Source organism: Dermacentor albipictus, chromosome 2 (genome assembly GCF_038994185.2).
Source record: "Dermacentor albipictus isolate Rhodes 1998 colony chromosome 2, USDA_Dalb.pri_finalv2, whole genome shotgun sequence".
NCBI lineage: Eukaryota > Metazoa > Arthropoda > Arachnida > Ixodida > Ixodidae > Dermacentor > Dermacentor albipictus.
Genome location: NC_091822.1, coordinates 149,318,529 through 149,345,511, shown reverse-complemented (window position 1 = coordinate 149,345,511; position 26,983 = coordinate 149,318,529). Strand labels below are relative to the sequence as shown.

General features: G+C 45.1%; 1 protein-coding gene and 1 long non-coding RNA gene across 3 annotated transcripts in view; one reads left to right on the top strand and one right to left on the bottom strand.

Annotated features, from left to right (window-relative positions):
* Positions 1 to 26,983, bottom strand: part of LOC135899814 (bromodomain-containing protein 4-like) — a 395,916-nt gene that overhangs the window by 226,570 nt on the left and 142,363 nt on the right. The window lies entirely within an intron of this gene.
* On the top strand, positions 24,564 to 25,347 carry LOC135899904 (uncharacterized). The gene is made up of 2 exons (XR_010563744.1): positions 24,564 to 24,684; positions 24,749 to 25,347. It is a non-coding gene; the product is annotated as an uncharacterized lncRNA (long non-coding RNA).

Below are 26,983 nucleotides of genomic sequence, written 5' to 3'. Positions count from 1 at the left end.
CCAAAGTGTGCGCCCGCGTGGGCCTCATCTTCAAAGCGATCTGCGGTGTTTGCAGAGTGCACTTAGTGCCGGTAGCTTCGTATGAGCTGTGCTTTCCACGTTTTGCAAGACTTGAAGCGACAGGTGCACGGAGGTCAATTGGCTCGCGGCTGCTGCCGCGATTCCTAACTCCAGCATTTTCGCAGATAGCTTCCGCTGTCATCGAGCGATGTGTGTTCATGTTTACATGTGCGCCGGCGACAACGTGCTGGTTAATTTAGTTAAAACACGCTGACGGTTTAGTTGGTTTGAATCCATGATATAATCCGTAGACGCGACTGAACAAGGACAGACACACAGACAGCCCAGTCTCTGTGTGTCTGTTTCTTTCCACGTCCTCGTTGAGACACGTTTACACATTCTATGATTGTTAATTTAGTTAGTAAGCGAACGTTTACAAGTTCATAAGGCCTATAGTAGTACTAGCGTTACTTCGTACAGCTTTCTACTAATTTACTATTGCAATCGGTGCTTCGCCTTTCCGGCGGAACTGCGAATGTTTTAGTGCAACGGAAAGCTTACTGGTATGAGTGCTAAATCATACAGTGGTAACGCTGAAAGCGCCGTGGAACATTTTTTTATCAGAATTTTCCGATCTGCATTAAGGATGTAGTCGTGATCAAGAAACGTGCCGGAAACAGCGATATGTGAGCGGATCGGCGATTGGACGGAAGCATTGGTAGGAAGCAGAGGACACCTGCGGCTTTATAGCTGTAAGAAAGTGATCATTTTCTCAATAATACGTGGTGTCCGAATCCGCGCCCCCGCGACGGCTCCCTCCAAGTAACGCAAACCGATCTCGAAGGCCATGCCTTTGCTGAATGCATGCGCCAGTCCAGTTCTTTTTTTGGCCAAGCCAAGCTAAGTGGTAGGATATATGCCAATAGTGATGTCGAATGCAGTGCGGGCGCCCAGAGACCACAGAAGTCGCAAACTCGCAGCGCGTACAACAGCCAAAATAGGCATCACGTGCGCTGCGATGCACTGAACCGCTCTGCCCGCTCCACTCGTTTTCACAAGGCGGCGCGGGTCGTTCTCGTGCACTCCTTTTTAACTCCTCTTAAAAGGATGCTTCAGTTCGGGCGCTCCTACCTAAATACTCGGGAAATGATATCGTGCACTCCTTTTTAACTCCTCTTTAAAGGATGCTATAGCTCGGGCGCTCCTACCTAAATACACGAGAAACGAGAAATCGTTTTCTTCTCGGCAACCGCAGCCTCGAATTTGATGAGGTTTGTTGCATTTCAAGGAGAAAGTTGACACCTAGTGACCGTCGAAAGAGGGTTTCAAGTTAGGCCATCGATTTTTTATAAAAATTGTTAGACGTCGCAAATTTTCAGAAGAGGAAACTATCGATTTACAACTCGGTAACACCGCAGAAATACATGGCATAACAATTCTGTTAATTACATGTAATAGTACATCTAAATCGTGCAATCTTGATGTACTACACAAAGCTCTTAAATACAAAGCTAATATGTGAGTATCACTTTTTGCAATGCCGTTGCAAACAATGTAACACATTCACGAACGATATAAATTAATATACGTAATTTGTATGCTTTGGGTGTTCTAACGGATCCAATCTACAGAACTGTGGTAACTGTTCTTGGTGCAGAGCTACGAATTTGAAAACTTCGTGCTTCTGCATTCTTTTTTTTTCAAACATAGAAACTTCCAGCAATTTTGTAAAAATATTCAGGCTCTAAATCAATATTTCGCTTCCTATAGTAACTAGAATTTGACTTTCTCTTTCAAGTTCAACAAATTTCATCAGCATCGGCACAGGCGTTATCTCGGAAATGTATGCATTTAACACGTATTTGAATAGGCGGCATATCGGAGTTGGACCCAAGCTAAAGCTTCATCTCACTAGCTTCGCTGTATAAGAACTCACTGACCTAAGCTAACTTAGTGCCGCTCCTTACCGATCTCTTAAACTAAATGGAGCAATCCTTTCGTTTCACAAAATCATCCCCTCTACAGGCTTCGAATCAGACCACTACAAGAAGCAGACACTTGCTTTCCCTTCTTTTATGTTACTTCCGGATCGCCGTTGCCGAATCTCTCTCTCTTTTCTTATCATGCTTATCACATTTATCCACTAGCCAGATGTCCGTTTATTCTATTTTCTCTCTTTACTTTTTTATTATCTTTTATTTTCCAGATATTAGTTTTCAGTTGGCGGCACAGCCAGCGTTACCAGAAATGCGTGTAGCTGCTAACTTTCGTTAACAACGTTCAACTACATGGAAGAACTTCTCGGGGATTTTCTTTTCTTTTTTTGTGCCTTTGTTTTCCCACTGAAAGCTTTCAATCCTGCAATTCCGGGGATCTGCGTTGACTCAAGAGACGCCACGAAAGCGTGAGAGCTTTCGGATCAATTACTGGCGGCTGCTGAACGTTATAGAAAGCCGAGTGTGCCAGAATCAAGTAAAGGGGATGACGCGGACGATTCTGCCAAAGCCGCTCGTTAAAGCTGTGCAAGAGTAAAACACAAAGCAAACGTAAGTACGGTACTCATCTCCATCAACTCAACTGAAGCGTGAAATAAGAAGTCGCAGTTTCGCCCGAAAGGTGAAGCATCGATAGCGATAGCAAAATAGTGGACAGCTATACGAAGTAAGAACAGTAGTTTTATCGGCCGTGTAAACTTGTAAACATAGGCATACTAACGAAATTAACAAGCATGCTGTCACGCGCACACAAACATGAACACATGTCCCTCGATGATCACGGAATCTCTCTGTCAAAACGCTGCAGTGAAGAAACGCGGCAGCAGTAGCGAGCGAATTGACTTTCGTGCTCCCACTCGCATCAAAGCGAAGTAAGCCGCTAACACATAGCGCAGCGCGGACTCTGTCCTCGTCGCAGATGGCTTTCAAGATACAGCAGCCCTACCGGGCGCGCGCGGCTGCCTGGGCGTGACATTACAATTGCTAGTAACTACAGCGGGGCATAGCATTTCCGGAGGCGCCCGACGCTTCTGCGCAGTTGCGAGTAAGAGCGGGTGTGAGAGACAAAATTCGGGGGCTTTTGCTCCTTGAATATCTTACTTTGCCTAGGCACCACGGAGAACTTTCTTTGCTCGTGTTGTATGCGTTTGTCCCAATAGGCGTGCCGGCATTGCGGAGTGGGGTCGAGTTTGTTTACGCTCCTACGCGGGCTGCCGGCGCGGTAAAGCAGGTGAAGCAGTGGGCACAGATGCCCCATTTGATGATCGCTGTGCCTAAAAGTACGTCGGACGTACGCGACTCCCAGGAGTTAAAGGTACGTCGCACAGACTTTCTCGCGCCTGCGGCGCTGGTGCTGAGTCAGTCATGCCGTATTATACCTTAGTCGCATCTTACAACGCTCTACCTTCAAAAAAAAACATTACTAATTTTCCCAAGGGAGCATTAGGGGCAGAGCCACATATTCAAGGACCAAAGCGCCCCACATTTTCTCTCTCGCACCCGCTCTTACTCGCGCAAGCGCACATACGTCCCGTACCTCGCGCAATGCCACGCCCCGCTGTACTCACTACCAATTGTGTAAACGCCTCTCGGGCCACGTAGAATAGAGCGCCCCCCCCCCTCCCTGCCCTCCCGCCGAAGCCTTGCGCGCGAAGGAAGGCGGCGCACTTCCTCCCTGCTTTCGATCCTCCGTTACGTGCGCGAGATTGTGCAGCGATCGGCGGCTCACAGTTGCACGCTTTCACTCGCACACAAAGCATACGGTACGCGGCGACAATCTTATCGCCCTTGGACTTTATCCGGAACCTCACGGCGACGCCGACAGCAGAAATGCGCCTGGAGTGCCCATATAATTGCTCATCATCATCATCAGCCTGGTAACGCCCACTGCAGGGCAAAGGCCTCTCCCATACTTCTCCAACGACCCCGGTCATGTACTAATTGTGGCCATGTTGTCCCTGCAAACTTCTTAATCTCATCCGCCCACCTAACTTTCCGCCGCCCCCTGCTACGCTTCCCTTCCCTTGGAATCCAGTCCGTAACCCTCAATGACCATCGGTTATCTTCCCTCCTCATTACATGTCCTGCCCATGCCCATTTCTTTTTCTTGATTTCAACTAAGATGTCATTAACTCGCGTTCGTTACCTCACCCAATCTGCTCTTTTCTTATCCCTTAACGTTATACCCATCATTCTTCTCTCCATAGCTCGTTGCGTCGTCCTCAATTTGAGTAGAACCCTTTTCGTAAGCCTCCAGGTTCCTGCCCCGTAGGTGAGTACTGGTAAGACACAGCTATTATACACTTTTCTCTTGAGCGATAATGGCAACCTGCTGTTCATGATCTGAGAATGCCCGCCAAACGCATCCCAGCCCATTCTTATTCTTGTGATTATTTCCGTCTCATGATCCGATATAATTGCTATCGCAATAAGAAATATACTGACACGTGCACTTGTTTATCTTTGTCCGGTGACTGCTTTTGACCAGCCAAGTTAAACGTTATCACTCGGCGCAAGACGCGCCTGCACGTACCGGAACTTTCTCGAACGTTATCCATGGTTCTATTCGTTGCCTGTTGTCACGGGACCTTCTGTAATCTGACTCTATGCGCGACGCGAATTGTGTAGTAGTTTCTGGAAGTCACGCGTGCACCAGTGATTACGCTGGAAGCTTCGTCGAGTCATGCACTAAAGCCGATGTGCCTGACCCGCACATCAGATTTTCGACGATCGCCGACTTTGCTCGCCGCTTTCGTTGTAGTTTAGTGTTACACCCAAAATACATTAACAAAATCACATGGGGCAAGGAAAGCGACCAATGTAGGCTATGTTAAGAAACAGGAACACTCACACACATAACGTCGGAATGCACCTCGCTCCCGTTCTCTCATCCCCCCGTCAGCAGCGAGACTGACTGGACAGCCTGGCTCAGTTCCGGGGACGTCGACCGACTGTTTGAACTGGTGGACTGGGCGGAAAAGGCCAAGCAGGCCCAGGGCCTTACTTGAGCCCAAACCCTCAGCCACGTCCCCCTTTACCCTTCCCCCTTTCAATAAAGTTTATCACCACCACCACCACTTGTTTTGCTGGGCACAAGTTCGCCCAACGAAGGGTTAAATTTGTAGCTAATAGTTTTTGGCACTGCATCGTTATTCACCGTCACTACAACATGACAATATTGTAATTGAGATGACAATGCGCTACTCTTCGAAGACAGACCAGTATGTTTGAGAAAAAGGTGTGTTCCGGGAAATAGCTTGCCGATGACCTTCACATGTGTAGATGTAAATGATGTAGAAACAACAGATTATATTTCGTTGCTTAAAATATACTGTTGTACTAGTTGGTGAGCCATGATATTGAAGCAGCGCACTTACATCTGACATGTACACGTACACATACAAAGGACATACACAAGCGAAAGCGAAGGCGGAACGCAGCGGTGGATGAAAGACGCGAGAAGGAAAGCGGAGACGAGAGCGCAGCGGAACCATGAAAGGGAATGCGGAGAAAGGCATCTCAAAAGCGGCAGAAGAGTAGTGCGGCGACGATGGCTACGAGATGGCGCCAGAGTAGCGAGCGTCGTCTGGGAGGCGTGTCGGCGGCGTCTGCTATTAATCGCGCCCACGCGTCGCCCACGCGCTGGCTCTCGCTGTCTCCAGATTATCGAGGCATTCGCTCCACACTTCACTCCGCTCGCAGCGCGCCGCACGAGACAGATGGTCCGCGCCAGCCAATATAACGCGAAATGAAAACACGAATTGGGCTGCGCTCAAACTTCGCTTTAGGCAGTATCGTAATCGTCGGTGATATTACAGCGAAGCTGTATACCTCTGCCGTCCAAGGAAATTTTCCTGTCGATGTGGTAGCCAAAAAAACTCCCCATACGTGGCCCTATCCAGGAGATAGTGCAATGCCGGGCAGACCCACGGCGGAGGTGAAACAGGCGTTAAGCACTCCCCAAACGTGGGCCGACCCCGCACTGTTAAAGGGAACACCGGAGCGCGTGGCGACTGCTCGGCGCCACAGCCGGCCGGCGGCTGCAACGAGTATCGCGCAGGCGCAGTGAGCCCTGTGGGCGGGGCTCTTTCGTCGTCTGCTATCATCTGCTATCGTCTGCTGCAGCGCTTCAGATCGTCACGAAGGGTGCCGTTCACGCGTTTGTAAAGTCGGCCGAGTACTGCATGGTCAACTCCGACAGCCGGCAGATGAAAAGCTGAACGAAAATTACATGAAGCATTACGTTACCTCGCATATATTTTTGCCGTTTCAACTTAAAAGACGAGCATGATAATTTTTTTTACTAGTGTCTTTTGGTGGCGCAGCTAAATTAGCGAATGTTTCTCCCTCTAGTGCGCACCTCATGTGCACTGATGCCTATTCGAGTCACAGCAGTGCGTACACGGTAAAAAATCGCTGTAGATTTACAGAAAATTCACAGAACTTTTTTTATACCACAAGAGAAATTTTCTGTGAACGCTCTATGACAGATACCTGTTGACAAGAGAAAGAACAGAGACTTTCCGTTCATCTTAATGTCTAGCCTATAAATCGAATCAAAACTAAAATATAACTGTTGTAAATTATTGTAAGTGCATAAAAAACTATAGAATGACATTTTTTTTACTAGTATTATTTTTTTTCGTTCAGACAGGGCGCTTTCTGGATACATCGTGCACGACGCGCTGTGTGCGGTGCACACAGCGCTCCGCGCCATGCTCCGCGCTATATATATAAATATATATATATATATATATATATATATATATATATATATATATATATATATATATATATATATATATATATATATATATATATATATATACATATATATATATATATATATATATATCGAGAGAGAGAGAGAGACCGAGAGAGAGAGAGAGAAAATTTTTATTAAACGTCCTTGCTGGGACAAGACCGCCAGGCAGCAATGCTCCGTCTCTAAATTCGCCAATCTTAAGGGTTGAGGGGTTTTCCTTTCAAATTCATTACAAAGAGTGCACGACGTATTGTTTTACCCGATACCTTCCTTGCGTCCATGACACCGAACAAGGCTGCAACAGCTGCAAGGGAAATTCGGGCGGACAGTGCCAAATTTTAGCAACTGTGTTTTCCGAGATGTCAGCGTACGTTGCGCTTTGTGAGACCACGTGTTATCCTGGTCTTAAATTTATCTTTAGCTTTTTTAATATCCCACGTAAGGACTAGCCAGTGTGCTAATCTCATTAACTAATATAATTTCTCATTAATAAATAATCTCGTTTTCTCTTAATTACTTGTCTCCAGCATGCGGGTTTCCGCAGAGCTATTACGTCAAACTCTGTCTTTGCTTCGAGTTGTTGACAAATTCGCATTCGCCCTACCATCTGCTAGCCTCCTGATCAGCTCGGATGGTAGAGCGGCTGCCCCGGAAAGGCGGTGGTCCTGGGTTCGAGTCCCGGACCAGGACGAAGTTCCCTTCAATTGCGAGGCTTTTCTTTCGAGGAATCCGTATGGGTTTCCTCAGTAGCAATTGCTACGTTTGGGTGGATGTCTCGTTTTCGTTTAAGTAATTAATTAACTTTGGTGATCATTAATGATCTCTTATATACGGCTGGACTTTGGTCTCCTTCTGGCCTTCCTTGGGTGACGCGATATTTTCTGTATCTCACAACGCGGCCTTGAAACAAAGATCAAAGGCTTTCACCTTAATGAAGTACGCGTGTCAATAGTGTTACTAGGCAGCCAAGACAATACGTTTTCGTTACATGCAGTTCAGGCAAAATTTAAATATGGGGTTTTACGTGCCGAAACCACTTTCTGATTATGAGGCACGCCGTAGTGGAGGACTCCGGAAATTTCGACCACCTGGCAGGCACGTACCCAGGATTTTTTTTCGGGGGGGGGGGGGCCCACCACCTCCATCATCATCATCATCATCATCATGTTTTATGTCCACTGCAGGACGAAAGCCTCTCCCTGCGATCTCCATTTACCCCTGTTCTGCGCAAACTGATTCCAACTAGTGCCCGCGAATTTCCTAATTTCATCGCTCCACTTAGTGTTTTGTCGTCCTCGATTGCGTTTTCCTTCTCTTGGTACCCATTCTGTAACCCTAATGGTCCAACGGTTATCTAACCGGCGCATTACATGACCTGCCCAGCTACATTTTGTCATCTTGATGTCAATTAGAATATCGTCTATACCCGTTCGCTCTCTGATCCAAACCGCTCTCTTTCTCTCTCTTAACGTTATGCCTAGCAATCTTTGTTCGATCGCTCTTTGCACGGTCCTTAACTCATTCTCAAGTCTCTGCCCCATATGTCAGCACTGGCAAAATGCACTGATTGCACACCTTACTTTTCAATAATAATGGTAAGCTTCCAGTCAGGAGCTGGAAATGTCTGCCGTATGCGATCCAAACTATTTTTATTCTTCTGTGAATTTCCTTCTCATGATCAGGGATACCTGTGAATAATTGACCTAGGTAAACGTACTCCTTCACAGTCTCTAGTGGCCGACTGGCGATCCTGATTTCTTGTTCCTTTGCCCGCCTATTTATCATTATAGTCATCTTCTGAATAATAATATTCAACCCCACTCTTACACTCTCTCTGTTGAGGTCTCCAATCATTTGTTGTAACTCGTATGCATTGTTGTTGAATAGAACAATGTCATCGGCAAACCGAAGGTTGCTGAGATATTTGCCGTCGATCTTTACTACTAAGCCTCCCCAGTTTAATAGCTTGACAATTCTTCTAAGCACGCAGTGAATAGCCTTGGAGAAATTGTGTCTCCCTGTCTGACCCATTTCCCTATAGGTCTCTCCCTGCTTTTCTTGTGCAGAATTAAGGTAACTGTAGAACCTCTGTATATATTCTTACGCGAAGGACGAGCTAGTAAGACGAGAAACTATTTACAGATTATATTTACAACAACGGTTGCAGCGCTGACCGGTTGGATTCACAGCGCGAGCCCAGTTCGTTCTTCCTCCTCTTTTCTGGAGTGATGGCGCCCACGCACCTCGTTCAAACAAACAAATACCACACGCATGTAGCAATATTTTTCAAGCTTTTTACGTAAGCGTTCTGTAGTCCTTGATTACGTAGTGCCTCTAGACTGCTGGTATCTCTACTGAATCAAATGCATTTTCGTAATCTATATAAGCCACATAGAGAGGCTTATTGTACTCTGCAGATTTCGCGATAACCTGATTGATGACATGGATGTGATCCATTGTAAGGTATCTCTTCCTGAAGCCAGCCTGTTCCCTTGGTTGATGAAATCCAGTGTTGCCCTTATTCTATTGGAGATTATTTTGGTAAATATCTTATATAATACTGGGAGCAAGATAATGGTCCTATAATTTTTCAATTCTTTACCGTCTCCTTTTTTGCGGATTAGTAAAATGTCTGCATTCTTCCAGTTTTCTGGGACCCTTGCAGTCGATATACACTTCGTATAAAGAGCCGCCAGTTTTCTAAGCATTATGTCTCCTCCATCTTTGATTAAATGGACTGTTATTTCACCTTCTCCTCCCGCTCTTCAACGTTTCATGTCTTGCAGCATCCTTCTGACCTCATCGCTAGTTATAGGAGAGTTTCTGTATCCTGTTCATTACTGTTTCTAAGTGAGGTATCGTGACTCCTCTGGGTACTGTATACAGGTCAGCTTAGAATTTTTCCGCTGCTTTTACTGTATCTTCGAGATTGCTTATGGTATTATCCCTCTTATCTTTTAGTGCATACATCATGGTTTGTCCTATGCCAGGTTTCTTTTTTACTGATTTCAGGCTGCGTTCATTTTTTTTACGGCTTCTTCAGTCTATCACATGTTATAGTTTCGAATATCAGTTATTTTCGCCTTGTGGATCAGTTTTGACAGTTCCGCGAATTGCGTAACGCTGTGCGGCCGCCAGTCCCATACAACCGCGTAGAGCGCAGGACTCTGCGATTCTAGACGTACTGCGCTCACCGAGAAAGGTTAAAAAAACACCCACATAAGCACAGCAGAGATGTGGCTACGTGAGGCGGTTCGACCGATAACTATAGAAGCGTCATTCAAAGCAAGTGATTATTCTCCACTTCCGGCGGCGTTTTCTCTACTTCCTTTTTAAATAAAAAGATGTTGATCCATAAATATTCTCATAAACAACGGTTAACACTTTTATTATTCTTTTTGCTTACAGTTTGGTTGTTGCCTTGGCTCTCTCCCTTACTAGATCGCTTAATTTCTCAACTACTTGCGATTTTTGTTTCCGGTTTCCAATTTTGCACGAAAAGTGCTATACAATTAAGGAAAAACAGACGAGGTAACTGGCGACAGTCATCTTGCTTATGAGTTTAAGGGTTATGGAGTTATGGCAGGGTTTCATGATGGACGCTTTTTCACATCATTTTATGATGTGAAATAGGAATGTGTGAGGAGTGGTGGCGTGGGTGGGGAAAAGGGGGGGGGGGGGGTATGCCACTTGATTTCAAGGGGGGGGCGGGCCCCCCCGGGCCCCCCCCTGGATACGTGCCTGCCATCTGGGGCTCTTTAACGTGCACCTAAATCTAAGTACACGGGGGTTCTCGCATTTCGCCCCCATCGAAATGCGGCCGCCGTGGCCGGGATTCGATCCCGCGACCTCGTGCTCAGCAGCCTAACACCATAGCCACTAAGCAACCACGGCGGGTACAGTTCAGGCAAGCGGCCCCCTATGTTGATCATACTGATAGATATTTTGAGTCGAAACATAGTTTCAGGCACATGTGCCTTGCTTGTGGAGTGCTTATTTTAAAGGATATCAAGGAATCTTGAAAACTACTTTCTGTAAATTCTTGAATTAGTTTTCTTTTTAATGCAACTTTAACATGAAAACGACATTTGCAGTTCAACCAGAGCAAGTTCGGGAGCTTTCCAATATATCGTACGCTAGCAATCTGCATACAATGGGCTCCAGCAGCAGTGCCAGGCGCAGAATTATGACGCAAGTCTTTCGCCGCAGATGTATGCCAATGAGAACAAGTGATACATCAATATAAGACCTTTTTCATGCTTACAAACAGAGTTCCCAGATGACTTCCGGTTAAGCCGTTAGGAGCAACAGAAGTTACACTAGCTTATAAACTTACAGGACCCTCCAGCTGGCACCAGCTTTGTTGGGGAGTTGGAGTATTTGACAATGAATTGTATTGTTAAGTGCAACAACAACAACAAAAAAAGCCCGCACTTGAGTTCGACGCATTGCGCACGTTCTTTTATCTGAAAACATCAAGAATATGTGCCTGCAGTGTAGTATGCGGCAAAATACTTTTTTTTCTTGGCTAACATGACTCTCGTAAATGGCTGACCGGAATTTCTCTGGGGTCATGAACGCAGTGCTGCCACATCGCGGATGAAAACAGCGACCTCTAATACTCTGCACAAGAACTTAGCGTCTTTTGGCAGTTCTTAAGAAAACATCCCTGTACTTAGATAAGGTGCACGTTAAAGATCCCCTGGTGGTCCAAATTTCCGGAGCCCTCCTCTGCGACATGCCTCAAACCGGAAAGTGGTTTTGGCACGTAAAACTCCATAATTTAAAAAAAATAAGAAGTTGTTAAGAAAGTTCAACACCGGAGGCTCGCTTTACTGTCGCTGGCGTACAACCTCCTATAGATGACCTCCAACGTGAATGACAATGACAATGATGTTTATTTTGCATCAGTACATGACGCGAGGAGCATGCAGAAAAAGCTGCCACATGGACAGCTTGACGAAGCCGCAGGCCCCCGCATTGGCGTTTGCGCGGCATTAGCGAGCACAAAGGTAGAACATCATTGTTTAGCAGGGGCGTAGCCAGGGGGGGGGGGGGGGGGGGGCTTATGGGGCTTCAGCCCCCCCCCGAAATTTTTTCGTGCTGTCCATGCACCGCCGACCAAAGCGACCCCCGGCGCCGGAAATCACTCTGGATTTTGTCTAGAATGTCTTTTTGACGCTCGAAAAGACATTTAACCGCGAAGATTGCAAACTCGGGCTGGATTTCGTGGCAATGCCCATACACCGGGAGTAACACAACGCCAAGCAGTCCCATCCGAGCACAAAGTCTCAAGGGCGCTTTGATGGTGAGCGGGCTCGCCGCGGCATGTCACTGAGGCCACGGAATCTATGGAGCGCATGGATATCAATTGCGAAACTTTATGGGTATAAATCTCATAAGCTCTTGATGTGAAAGGTGCATTGACATTTCCAAAGTTGTGGTTTAGGTTTTCAATTGCGGAACTTTGTGGGTTTAATGTTGTTATAAACATTTGACGCCAAAGGTCTATTGACTTTTCTAAAGTCTTACATCGGAACATACAACGAGACAAGCCAAATCAACACACTAGCAGACGAGCTGACAAAGCAGGCAGCGAGGTCCAATGAGACGAAGCGTTGGGGTGGTTCATTTGTGCCGTCATGTCACATAAAAAAATATCAACATTTTTTTTAACCTACGCCAGAACATCCATGTCAAGACACTAAAGCCAGCCAAAGTAACTACGTTCTTATTTATTTTTTCTACTTTGACTTTTATTCGCGAGGACACATTGAGCCTCTTCAATTTTTTTTTTTTCGTTCTCGCTGCCCTACCCGCGGACTGCCAGAGCCAACCAGAGCGCATACGTTTTTCTCGTATGGCCCCGACCACCGTGCGGTGCACTTCGGTGCGCATTCGGTTTGCTCTGGCCGAGTGGATTTTCACCGGACAGAGTTTTGGACGCTTTCTGGCTAGCAGACGAGAAAAAAAAAACAATGGTTGCTCGCCGCCATAACTGTGGGGACTCGAAGGATTGCACCGCATTCCTTGAGCGGAACGTTTCCGAAAAGTCTTCTTTCGCCGCTGTAGGATACTGAGCAGTATGCGTATGGCTCCAGTGGACCAAGCGTCTCATGTTTTCTTCGGTATTCCTTCCGTAGCCCCATTAGGTGCCCGAAGTAGGCATTAGATTCTGGCCAACGTACTTTCCTATGCGTTTTTTTTTTCATTTCGGTGCCTCCGCCTCACAGAAAAAAAATACATTGTTGCGGCGCAGCGAATTGTCGCATGGTGAAAGTTCGATTTTGATACTTCTTTTGCGGAAAGTAATGGGCGACGGGACGCTTCAGTTGCCGGATACGCTCATTATATTATTGCGAAAGAAATTGTATGGACACTCCAGGTGCATTCCTGCCATCGCCCTCATGTTTCGTATTAAGTCCAAGGGTGATAACATCGTGACCACGCGCTGCATGCTGTATGTGCGAGTGAAAGCGCAGGAGGGGAGGTGGAATGGGTGAGCCGATGATGGTGGCTCAGTCTTGTGTGCGCAAAGGAGAAAAGCGGGGAGCAAGCGCGCCGCCTTCCGTCGCGCAGAATACATCGGGGGGAGTGGATGGAATGGGGGCAGAATCTAGGATTCTGTGAATCTATGATTGTGCAACATGTTTATTTGCCTTGTTTGACGCATTATATACAGTTACTTCTTTATTACAGTATTATATACGCATTATACAGTTATTAGAGTTATACAGTTATTAGACGCATTATATACAGTTAACTTATACAGTTACATACATAGACTCATTGGAGACTTATACGTATACTTAAATATCTTGTTGCGAGGTTTTGTGTATACATGCAGTGAACTTTGTTTCCAGTGACACTTTTTTGTCCTTTATCAAGCCGTATTTTCGCATTTGCATATCCCATTGTATCTTTGCATTTCTAATGTACGAGGGCGAGTCAAATGAAAGTGAGCCTACCCTAACCGCGCAATAATGGTTCGGTTCATTATCTGCGAGGCATGCGCGTAGGAGAACGGCATGTCTCATTTACAAAAGTGACACGCAGGTGTGAAGATAAATGTTCTTTATTGCTCTCATACACTGGGTTGAATATGGTTGCGTCACATAATGGACACTTCAAAAGTTGAACAACTCGGTGTCGCGAAGTTTTTCACAGCTGAAGGTGTTTGCAAAACAGAAATTAATCACCATATGACTGCCGTGTACGTTGAACACTGCATTTCATTGACCACTGTGAAGCGTTGGAGCAAACGGTTCAAAGGACGTTGCAAAGACATTCCAAGACCGGGCCAAAACCATCGTGCAATCACCCCCCACACAATTGCAAATGTTCATGAGCTGCTGAAACAAGAACGGAGGATAAGCATCGATGAACTGGCAGACTGTCTGAACATCAGTCACGATTCGGTTCACGCCATAATTCATGAGCGTCTCGGTTATCGGCTCTTTGGTGCGCAATGGGTCCCCAAGATTTTTATCCATCGCGAGAAGACGGAGAAGTTTCGTGCTGCCTTGACTCATCTGATCGGGTATCACAATGAGTATGACGACTTCTTGTTTGCAACTGTGATCGGGGACGAACCTAGGTGCCACTACTACGAGCCTGAAACACGACGGCAAAGCTTACAGCGGAAACATTCGAATTTACCACGCCCAAAGAACGTAAAGGCCATCATTTCCGCTGGAAAGGCGTTGTTGACTTTTTTTTCGATCGACAGGGTCCATTACTTATAGAATTTGCTAAATCTTGAGAGGCTATCAATTGTTTCCGATACTGTGAAACGCCAGAACGGCAGCGTGTCGCAATCAAGAACGAACAACGTGGAAAATTGACGAATGGGGTCATCTTGTTCCACGGCAATGCCTGTCCCCACGTCTCTTATGTGGTTAATACAAAACTGGCAAAGTTCAAGTGGGAAACGCTGCAACATCCGCCATACAGCTCAGACCTGTCACCTTGCTACTTCTACATTTTGGTGCAACCGAAAAAACAGCTCAAGGGAACCAGATACAGACTTTTTGAAGCAGCAACCCAAGGAGTTTTATAAGACGGGAATCACGACTGCTTTTAAATAAAGTACCCCGTTGTTGGCTCATTTATTTGACTTGCCCTCATATATCTTGCAGAACTCCTGCTTTTTATACGTGCTCTCTGTCGCGACTATAACTTCGGTGAAATTACTCACGATACACGACAAGGGACAGCTACTCCTGCGTAATACATTGGAACAAACGACAGCGTCATTGAGATTTTTCACTGGCCATTGCATATACACAAGAATGTAAGCACGGTTCTTGAATGACAAAGTTTCATTAAGATATTTGTCCTCAACTTGTTCAGTTCATTGCCTTTTAATTTTTCATATCAGCGGCATGCACTGCTTTCCTGGTTTCGAACTGATATAGTTCTAAAGTTCGTGTGATATTTTCTTTACTTAATAAATAGACAAAAAACATGGAAGCATTGACATCAGTTATGTTGGGCACAATTTTTGGCACATACGAGTGTAATATTTTATGAAAAAAATACATATTTTACTTGTATTTACCGAGCGTAGCTTTCAAGAATTCGTTTGCAGCATCTTTGGCAATGACAATGCAGTTATTATTCATGTATTTGATCCCTCGATAAGAGGAAGTTTTAGCTCGGGCCCAATCCGACGCGGCCTATTCAAATACTTGTAAAAGGCAGAAACGCTTTTCTGAGATAATCCTGCTAATCGCTTTTATTGAAATTGGTTGCATTTGAGAGAGAAAGTTAAATCCTAGTGCCTGTTGGAAACAGAACTTCGATTTAGGGCCTGAATTTTGTTTAAGATACTTTGGAAAATTCGAAAGTTTGAAAAAATAGAAGCACGACGTTTACAAACTAGTAGCTATGCATGAAGAACAGATATTGTGGTTCTGTAAACGGCATTTATTATAACAGTCAAAGCGGACAAGTTTGCTGTGTCAATTTGTACCTTACGTGAATTGGTTACGTTGTGTACAAGGGTTCTGCAAAAGCCGTATTTCCACAATACTAAATTTTTTTGAGATTCATGTGTAACATATCTATTTTGTCCGCTGTAGATGTACTATTAGATGCAATTCACAGAATTGTGATATCATTTTTAATTGTTGAGTCACGGAGTTTTAAACTTGATAGTTTCGTTTCCTGAAAATTTTCAATTTTGGCCAATTTTCACTTAATAATTGACCTCCTAAATGAAAAATTCGAAGCCAGTAGTCACTAGAATTAAAGTTTTTCTTTTAAATGCCACAAACCTCCTCAAATTGGTGAAGTGGTTGCAGGGAAAAACGAATTCCCCTTCTACATGTACTTAAATAGGAGCACCCGAGCTAGAGCTTCCTCTTAAGGAGGAGGCTCAGCTGCAACGTGCAGCTTTAAATATATATATATATATATATATATATATATATATATATATATATATATATATATTGGGCCAGTGGCGTAGCCCCCCCGAACAAAATTTCTGGCTACGCCACTGTTGTTTAGATATGTCCTTTACACAATAGTGAGCATCGCGAACCATGCGAAGCAAATGAAGAAAAAGAGATGTGCTCTAACAGGTCATAGTAAAAATCATCTCTAACCAATAAGGATAAAAAACAATGATAGGCACAATGGTATCACAACTGTTCAAAAAGGAAGAAGAAACACAAGGGTGAGAAAGACATAATCATTACACAAGGTGTAACAATAACATTTCTCATACAAACTAAACAAATGAAAAAACAAAGAATATAAGCTATACAATGCGACTAGTTGTTTTCGATAAGGAAAAATTTGCGAACGCCAGGGAACAATCTATTGCAGGCAGAAATAACTATACAGAGCTTTAAGAGAGGTATTTTCCCATCCAGTGGTTTCATTGTGTAATTTATTCAGTAACCTTGGCAGGTTGTTACGAATAGTTTGTTGTCCGTATGTTGTTCTGACGGTTTCTACTTTCCAAAACTCTCTGGACCTTGTCGCATATGCTGTAATGTTGATTTTTAAATCCGCTAGTGTTCTTAGAAAGCTGCCTCCATTTTTTTATTTCTTGTTTGTACGCTCTACAGAGTCGATAATCGTACATACTGGTAATTGGCATTACATTGTATTTTATAAAAAATTCACGTGTATGAACATATTTTGGAACATTTTCTACGACTCGTAGGAATTTTTTTTGCAGTACATAAAGTTTTTCCAAATTTCCCTGTGTGAATGCGGTAAACTCCGACGGGACAACCAACAATTACGGATTACTGAAAAAACAAACACTCTCAAAGAAATTGTGTATTACAGTGGGGTATAGGCAAGGTAAGTTTCATTTTATAAAAATTAATAAATACGTTTTGAAGCCAACACTTAGTGACGGTTTCTACTCAAGCTGCGGGGCAGCATCACGGCGTCAACTTCTACCGCCGTTGAGCACTACTGCGCAGTCGTCGTCACACAACCATCATCATCATGCCGTCTTCGTGCCCAGTTGTGCGAAGATGCGGTGACGACGACTCAATACCAGCGACGGAATGACAACGACGGCGTTATGGCGACAATCGAATCACTACGACAAAATGACGGCGACTCTCACGACGGCACAGGGATGACGGCTGGAAGATGGCGGAGTGATGGGGAGGATTGGAAATTGACTGGCATGTGAAAAGCAAGCACCTACCAAGCGAGACTAGCAGGCAACACGATGAAGAACGATAACTTGGACAGAACTCAAGAAGTGTTACTGAATGCAAAAAGAATTTTGCTGTTTCAAGTTCAAATTAATTTGTCCGCGCATTCGGCGGCCTCGTTCTCTGTCATAATAAGTTGCCAATGACCATTCTGAGGCGTCGTTTACGTAGAAATGGCTTGGTGGAACTGCCCTCCCACACAAACGAGGCACTAAATAAAGGTAGAATAATGAAAGAGAAGCGCTTGTCTCCCGTCCCTCTGGACAGGGAGAGCGCTTCATCAATTGAGCACAAGTCACGGACGGACGCAAACGCTTGCGCGTATTTCCTTCATATCGGTCCCTTGTGTGTTTCTGCGCTGAACGTAGTCGCTTTCACCTGTCGTTTCTATTAGCCTCAAAGACTTTCCTTCTCGCGAACCGGGTCGCCTCCCGTGGCCTGGAAACAAGGGAACGGAAATAACCGAAGCCACCGAATAGGAGGTGAAACCGAACGCAAGCGGCGAGGCCTATATGCACCGCCTCCGAGACGAAGGGCGCCGCCGCAGAGGCGTCTTCTTCATGCACACTTGCGGCGGCATGACGCAACCGTCGGTGTGTTGTTGTCGAGGCGCGTGCCGAGAACGACGCCGGCGGCAAATGCGTCGCTGCGCGAGCTCGTAAATACACGCGGGAGCACGCCGCCGCCGCCGCCGCCGGCAATGGCCACCCTCCCGAAGGCAAGGTCCTCCCTCCCCCACACCGCCCTGCCGGCTTGCAGTCTCCTGCCAGCAGCGCCACAACAATGGGACCCTCCATCATCCTTGGCGCCGCATGCAGGGAAGGAAGGCGAACGCGCGCCGATGCGAGTGCTCCAACGCCCCCCCCCCCCCCCCGCCCTCCATCGCATCTCCATGGAGCCAGACGGTTCCTCGTCTCCTCGCTCAGGTCCGTTCGTAACGACGCAATGTGAAATCGGAGGGGGGGAGTATGACATGGCGCGTTAACTGCGCGCCTGATTTCGTTAAGGGCGTTAAGTTCCGGCGACACTGAGTGAGCTTTTTTTTTCGTTTTATTTTTAATGCGTAATCATTCTTTGGCGAGCACTCCAGCCCCGTCACGCGAAAAGCGTCACGCCTTGTATCTGCACAAAGGTGCTTACTTTGCAAAGTTCAGACATTTATTCGTTATAGTAGTGTAAACGTTGATGATTGGTAGCTTTATGAGCAATAAGGAACAATTTAAGCCAAAAGTATAAATAAAAAGAGAATACCCACAAGCATTCATTTCGGCTCCACCGAAAATGCATGGGCAAGCTTATAGTAGCGGTGGGGAAGTTTGAGGGCGGGCCAACTTGAAGTTTGGGGGCGGGCCAACTTGAAGTTTTGGGGCATGCTTACACATACTTAGGCAAATCCAGTAGAGTTTCTCCATTCTTTTTCACCGTGGCAGAAGTTAAAAGGTTCGAAAACATTCCCCTTCATACATAGCATGCTGCTTTGAAGGCGGCAAGACTCCTTGCAGCTGCTGCGTTAGGGCCCGTACATGGTCGCTCCGCACGTCCGTTCCGCCCTCGTCCGGTCGCGTGCGGATAGCTCTCTACTGGCGAGCGAAGAGCGGACGCAAGTTTCCCGTCCGGCCGCCTGCTCGTCTCTCATTGGCTGGTCCGAGGCGGATAGTTCGGCTGTCGTCACAGCAAACATGGCGCGTGCTCGAAGCGAAGTGAAGCGGGGACGCAAGGCCTAGGCTACAGCTGCGTCAGAAACAGTCTATTTTTTTTCTCCTTTTTGTGATTTTTGCCAGAGATATGTGGCACCCACGGAGATAGTCATCGGAAGAAGCAAGCCGGTGTACGCTTCCAGACCTCATCAGTGCGTGCGATCGCCAACAGAAACAGACGGAGCGCAGGAAGTGTGTGTTGTGTTTACGAGAGCGTCGGAAGAAATATTTCAAGCCGTCGACTTCGTGATTTCTTGTGCCATGCTTCGCGTGTGCGTCGCAGACGAGAACTCCATCACATACACGTGCATTCTGAGCAGCACACACGTTCAAGGCGTGGCGAAATAAGTAGCGTCCGATTGGCGCACCCAGCGTACACGTTTGGTTTCTGCTCCGTGTATGCCGATCGTTGCCGCGGTGTGGTGAACGCCAGCCCTTCGCAACTTACCAAAAGTAACGATACGATCAGTAGCGATAAGTTTTTATCGCCTAGTTATCGCTGCCATTCTGCGTGTGCTATACTGCGTATGAGCCGTTTTGCCGGCTGCGATGCGCCGTGGTGATCGCGACGTTCGAGCTGTGCTCTTGCCGTTATGAAGTGCGTTTGCGAGCTACAAATCGTGATATATATGTGCGATGTGTTGCAGCGTTACTGGGTGTAGAAGTGGTCGTACTACGCGATGTTCGTGTGCTCAGAACTGAGCTGAGCATAAGTGTTGCCGATTGCGTTTTCTTATGTAGTAGCCCGATAGAGAAGCCCTATCACACCGGCCTTTTCTGCTTCGTACATCTATCGTTTGTTTCAAAAGTTGTTACTGCACGGTTAAAGATGCTTCTATCGGTGGGGGGAAATTAGGGAACAACATTATAATTGCATACGTCAAGACGTTCAGCGCTGTCGTGAAATGTGGACGCGCCTGAGAGCACTAATGTCATGAATGCAATTAAAATTTCCCGAGACAGTATTAAGAGAACGGTTAAAAAAGAAAACATATGAGAAGGTAAGCACAGCAGCTTGTGAACCCGCTCCTATAATACCTCGACCCGCGTCTGTTTGTAAATGTATGTTTTCTTGCGTTTGTCAATTTTTTTTCTATTTCCCAGATTTCTTTACGTTGGAGTTCTTCTTAGTTCTCGCATTTGTGTGTGAATACGTGCCTGTTTCCATGCGTGCTTGCGCTTACCATTATTTCTGTCCTTTTATATTATATTAGCATTTGCTTTTGCTAGTTTTCTTTCAGGAAAGTCATTACACATTTTCATAAACCAATCTCATTCAAAGCACTAACTCATGTACACGGCAGGGCAGGCCTCTTCCATCTCATTAAAACCTTTCTCACTGGTCTACCTCGTCTTCTCAGTCTGCCTACTCGCTGTGTTTTCTGTCCTTGCTTCTTGTGTTGTTGCTGCAGTGTGATTAACCAACTTGCTCAAAACAGATTTTCATCGCCTATGAAAACAGAAAGGTTTAGAGATAGATTTTCTTAAAAGCGTCATGGGGGTTGCACAGCAACTTAGCCTCTTACCTCAGTTCATGTTTATGCATCAGTGCATGTGGCAGCTCGCCAGAAGTGCACATGAAAGGGTGCCATATTGTGAAACTACACCTTGCTATGCTGTTGCATTTTTCATGCAATCAGTCTTAGTAAACGGATGGTTTTGCTGCCCATCACATATGATGGCAAAAAAGTACAACACGAATAACACTGTGCAGTGGGGTGTCATTTCCTGTCTGATGCTTTTGTCGTTGCAAAGAAATTTTTCAGTAAATGGAGCCCAGCAAAGCAGTGCACTGATAGCTTTTGCAACTTTCACCATTTATTACTTCACAAATGTCATTGTTTGAACCTGGCCATCGATCACTATGCCGATGGCTTGTGAATTAAATAATTGCCTCAATAAAACACATTCAACTTCACTCAGAATTTTTTAGTACAAACAATGCTAGCAAAGCTATTCAGGGTGAATAATTGTGCTTACATTGGTGTTACTTGCCGTGAGATAAACAAATACAACAATGGCTGCGACATGACTGTGATTTGACGTGCAGACTGCTAATGGTGCATTTCAAGTGTGCCCTCGACTACTGCTATTAATAGCTGCCCGACTGAGTATTTTGGGCCTAACTAAGCTAATGATGTTTGATAATTGTTCTCCTATTCACATTACTTGCCTGGGCCAGGTAACCAAAATAAACAATGCCACCACATGAATGTGTGTTTGCATGCAAGCTGCCAACAGTGGCTGTCATTTTCTCATTGAGTGCTGCCGTTTCACAAACAGTGGCGACGACTTGACTGCGCTTTGACGTGCAGACTGCTAATGGTGCCTTTCAAGCGTGCCCTCGACTACTGCTATGAATAGTTACCCGACTGAGTATTTTGGGCCTAACTAAGCTAATGATGTTTGATAATTGTTCTCCTATTCGCATTACTTGCCTGGGCCAGGTAACCAAAATAAGCAATGCCACCACATGAATGTGTGTTTGCATGCAAGCTGCCAACAGTGGCTGTCATTTTCGCATTGAGTGCTGCCGTTTCACCAACAGTGGCGACGACGTGACTGCGCTTTGACGTGCAGACTGCTAATGGTGCCTTTCAAGCGTGCCCTCGACTACTGCTATGAATAGTTACCCGACTGAGTATTTTGGGCCTAACTAAGCTAATGATGTTTGATAATTGTTCTCCTATTCGCATTACTTGCCTGGGCCAGGTAACCAAAATAAACAATGCCACCACATGAATGTGTGTTTGCATGCAAGCTGCCAACAGTGGCTGTCATTTTCGCATTGGGTGCTGCCGTTTCACCAACAGTGGCGACGACTTGACTGCGCTTTGATGTGCAGACTGCTAATGATGCCTTTCAAGCGTGCCCTCGACTACTGCTATTAATAGTTACCCGAATTAGTATTTTGGGCCTCACTAAGCTAATGATGTTTCATAATTGTTCTCTTAGTCACATTACTTGCCTGGGCCAGGTAACCAAATAAACAATGCCACCACATGAATGTGTGTTTGCATGCAAACTGCTAAAGTGGCGGTCAATTTCGCGTTGACTACTGCTGTTTCACCTACAATGGCTACGACATAGCTGCAGTTTGAAGTGCAGATGCTGAAGGTGCCTTTCAAGCATACCCCGATGACTGTTATTTCATGGTGTACTTGATGTACACAAACGTGTACAGCTATTTTAAAAATTAAAATAGCATTACAACATGGGCTCATGTCATTTAGAACATACTCAAAAATTTTTAGAAGTGGAAACAAAGTTTCCACTTACCGTATGCTCATCGGATACAAAGGCTCAACTCTTTGTATCCCAGCTGCAACACATGTTGCCATTAGGAAGTGCTGCACCACAACTTCTGTGCGGTAGTTAGACCCCACTGAAACACGTGTTACATCAGTGCTTTGATATAGCCACACAGATTGCACAACCTGAGGAGCAGTTACCCGCCGTGATTGCTTAGTGGTTGTGGTGTTGGGCTGCTAAGCATGAGGCTACGGGATTGACTGCCAGCCACAGCGGCTGCATGCAGAGGAGGATGATTTACATATGTAACAGTTACTCATCCCTTGAAATGTGAATGACCCAAACCTTCGCGAGCATATCAGTCGCAACCATCCAGCAGCACATAGTAGAAGTACAAGCACAAGTAGAATAGTACCAACGTCTCAGCTGGTTTGTTGTGATTACCTTGCCTGCAAGTTTCTTGTTTATATTGGATAGGTTTCCTACTTCCTACAAATAGCTTGTATACATATTTGACCTGCACCACAAAGAGCTGATGTGACAAAAAATGTGTACACCGTAGTGTTATGTTGCTTTTCATGGTGTCTCAGTTTACTTAATACAGTTTTGAATTTACAGATTGCTTCACATGTTTATAGCTAAACACCACTGAAAACTACTTGCATTGTGACTGCAAGGTCACAACACGAGGATTTGTGTGGTATCCTTCCTGTTCATCGGTGTGTCCTTGCACTATAAATGTAAAATGTCACACCTGCAAACCTGAGCATCCACCCTTACATTTCAAACACTTTTTTGAATGCTCGGCAGTTATGCTTACAAGCACATTGTGAAAGAAAATCTACACCACCTTAATTTAAGTGCGATGTAAAGGATTGTTTGTGCATATCCAAGCTGTTCTAGCGTGCTTGCAGGGATACAGCATTGTCCAGTGGCACCGTATAGTTCAGGCGTAACAGTGAACTAGTAAACAAAGCGGCTTATATTACTAAGTTGACCCATATGTAGGAGCATTATTTTATCTAACCCACACGCAAAGTTGCTTTCAGTGTACCCAAGTAACCACGGATATCCGTGGGACGTCCACCATAAGTCCCAACGTCCATCCATCCGGATATCCAACACGGACGTCCGTGGGACGTACAGGAGAAGTCCATATCCTGTTTGGATGTCCGAAGGACATCCCACCGGGATGTCCATGGGACATCCCATTTTGAACGTTCGCTGGCTGTCCATAAATAGGCATGCCCAGGATATACACTAGTGAGTTATATATAAACTAGCATAAATATATTGCCGGAAATTTCAGTTTGTTCATATTATATTTCTTTATTTTTGTTCTCTATCGGACACAGTTAATTCTTTTTTCAAAGCAAAATAAATATATTTCCAACTTGATATCAATTCTGCCCACTTTAACATCGCAGTATTAAAATACGATTTTTTTAATATCGGTGGGTCATACAAACAATTTGTAGTTTGCTTTAAAAAAATGCTTGTGGATGACTAGCAGAATATATAAGGGCCCATTTGAAGCCACTTATTCGACCTAGAGCCAAGCACTCAAGTTATCCCTCATTATGAAAAGTTCCTGATCATAGAGTTTTGGTCCTGACCTCCGAACATGTAGGTTCAGGTTTATCATTGAAACAGGAAGTAAAACACGTTGTTGGGCTAGTTGGTGCATTGTATTAAGAAAGAAACAGCAAAAAAAAAAAAGACGGACACAGGAAACATACAGAAGACAGGCCTCTTCCAGCCTCTTTCCTGTCTTCTCGTATGTTTCCTGTGTGCGCCTGTTTTTGGCTGGTTTCTTAAAACAGGAAGTTGTCTGCAGTGTTCAATTGTGCATACAATAATATCATTATAGGTAACAAAAACAAATCTCAAAGGCTACGCTTTTGGTGGCTGCGTGCGTTGAAAGCGATTACGAAAGCTATAATGCGTCAGAGCCGCCATGCATTGACAGTAATCTCAAAGGCTATGTTTTTCTGGCGCCGACAGCTTTAGCAGAAACTAAAAACTCGAAAATCAGATACGGAATATGCCCAGAATAAGTAAATATTTCACTGTGTAATAATAGAATATTTTAAAAACCTATTTATGTTTGCGTAGATGCACGTGGAAGTGTTTTAACCTTGGCAAAGCAGAACGCTGCAGTCATCCAATCCAATCCAAGCTCTAGCCATCGTCGCCACGCCATTTTTCATTCTGCGATCGTTTTAAGGGCAGCGGAGCAGCGTTTGTCACCTTCCGTGCCTGCCGAAGTCTCCTACTCAGCTACCAAGGTATGACAGCTACATCGATTTCTTTTTTAATTCGTTTGGGTATTGAAATGTGTTTTCTTCACAGGTGCCAGGATGCCTAGACTGCGGGAGAAGCCGCACGCGCGAAAACGAGCGTCGCTGGAAACAAAGACGATATTCGAGGACTTCGGATCTCGCACCGGCAGCCAGCAGTCAACAGCTCGAGAATTCGCAAGTCTAGAACTGTGCAGTGGCGCGTATACCCCGCACGCATGCATTAACATGTGCGGTCGGGCTGTCCCTGCAAACATTTGTACGCCTTGTGATGCTGGTCGCTGCACCGAGGCGACATCGGAAGTTCAGGACGGTGGTTGTGAGACTACGCGCACTAAGGACAATGTGCGTTGCTTCCCTGATGGATATACTCTACATGACGCTTCGGATGGTTCACTTCGCTGTGAGAACGGAACAGGATCCCTTAGGAGAGGTGTACGCACAAGTCAATGCGGGTTTTCTGGTAAGCAGGACCCCGGAGTCTACATTTGCTTTAGCTACCGCGGACTCATCATCGGCGCCCTTTGATTCTCCTGGCAAACAGCTTCTCCTGGCTAATGCGCTCATGATCAGAGCTGTAGCCGTCAGTAGCGGCAAGATCGCCTGCTGATCTCTACGAAAATAAAAAGCTCCTTTTAAAAAAGTGAAGAATATATTAGTTGTTTTTATCTACAAGTTTGTTTAATATCGTGAGAATATGGTCACTACGGCCACGGCGGGGACATCGTAAACGAGAGTACGCATTCGATGGCCAAGTGAGTTTTAATAATTGTAAGAACGCACTACGCCACGAGAAAGAGCTATTGTTTAAAGAAAGTGAAGATTGTATTGATTGTTCTTCACTAATAGTTCGTTTAGCCACGTCAGAACGTGGAGACATTGGGAACGAGAGTACGCATTTGACGGCAAGTTGACTTACGAGAACGCACTACGTCGCGAATAACATTTAAGCTGCAATACCATTAAGCATGTCCGTGTGGCACCCCGCGAATGACATTAAGGTTTAAGGCATTAGCCAGTTAATGTCATCTTTTGTGCCCGTGTCGCAGAGTGCTAGTGAAGTGATGTAGTCAAGATTAATTCCTTCATGTCATTTCTGTTGCTTTCGCTGCTTAATAATGCTAATTGATGTGTTTTTGCTCTTTCTTTTTATTCCATGCTGCAAACTCAAATGTCAAAGCAGGGTGGGCAATAAGTATTTTTGTTCTGCTGTTCTCGACCTTGTTCTTGTGCTATTGAAATTGCAAGTTTTCTTCTTTAACCGTGTATTTATTTGTTCTTTGAACAGTACGCATATATCTGCTTATTGGTCTTTTTATGTATATGTATAAGGTGACAATAAACGTTTAATTGTATTTGGAAGTTGGTGTAAGTTCATTTCTCGTTTATTTAAAACAAGAATGCATTCAAGCATTAGACCAATGTAATATATGTAATGGTCCGGTGCTTGAATGTGTCCCGGCCGCTATTGTCGCTTCAAGGCATGTGTATATCTGGAATATCCCCGGGAAGACACACACACACACACACACACACACACACACACACACACACACACACACACACACACACACACACACATATATATATATGAATAAATATATATATATGAATATATATATTTATATATACATATATATATATATCCTGAACGTCCCCTGAAAGTCCATGCTGGATGTCCGCGTCGGACGTACTACGGATGCCAAAGCGATTACCTTTGGATTTCCCAGGGACGTCCCTCGGACGTACGTCGGACATTCATGGATATCCCACGGACATCCCGAATATCCAGAAAGGACGTCCGTCGGACGTCGCCCGGATATCCGTGGTTACTTGGGTATTGAATAACCGCAGCTTTGATTTACCAAGTTATATTACTGCACGCACAGAGCGCTGAAACAAAGTCTGTACAATGGTGAGAAATGTGCCAAGGAATGAAAGATTACTTGTGATGTGTGGATTTGAATAGCAGATGTGAATGCATACCCAATTCACCGGTATGCATGTTTTCTTTTGGAACAATTTTACATTTGGCACAGAGGCTGAGCCACTGCGGCCTCTTGACTGCAAATTTCTGTGCTCTCACAGTGCCAAAGGGGGTATCATTCATTTGGCTACCCGAATAGTGAATACGTAAAGGAGCACAACCATCTTTCAGTTTTATGCAGAACACCTTGTGCATTACTCACAAAACCGAACCTAAGGAACTATTTGCTGGTTTGCTATGCAAATAAAAAAAATGGCAGTAACTGTTGTAGCGTTCCTAACTAGAACGGCAACAGAAATG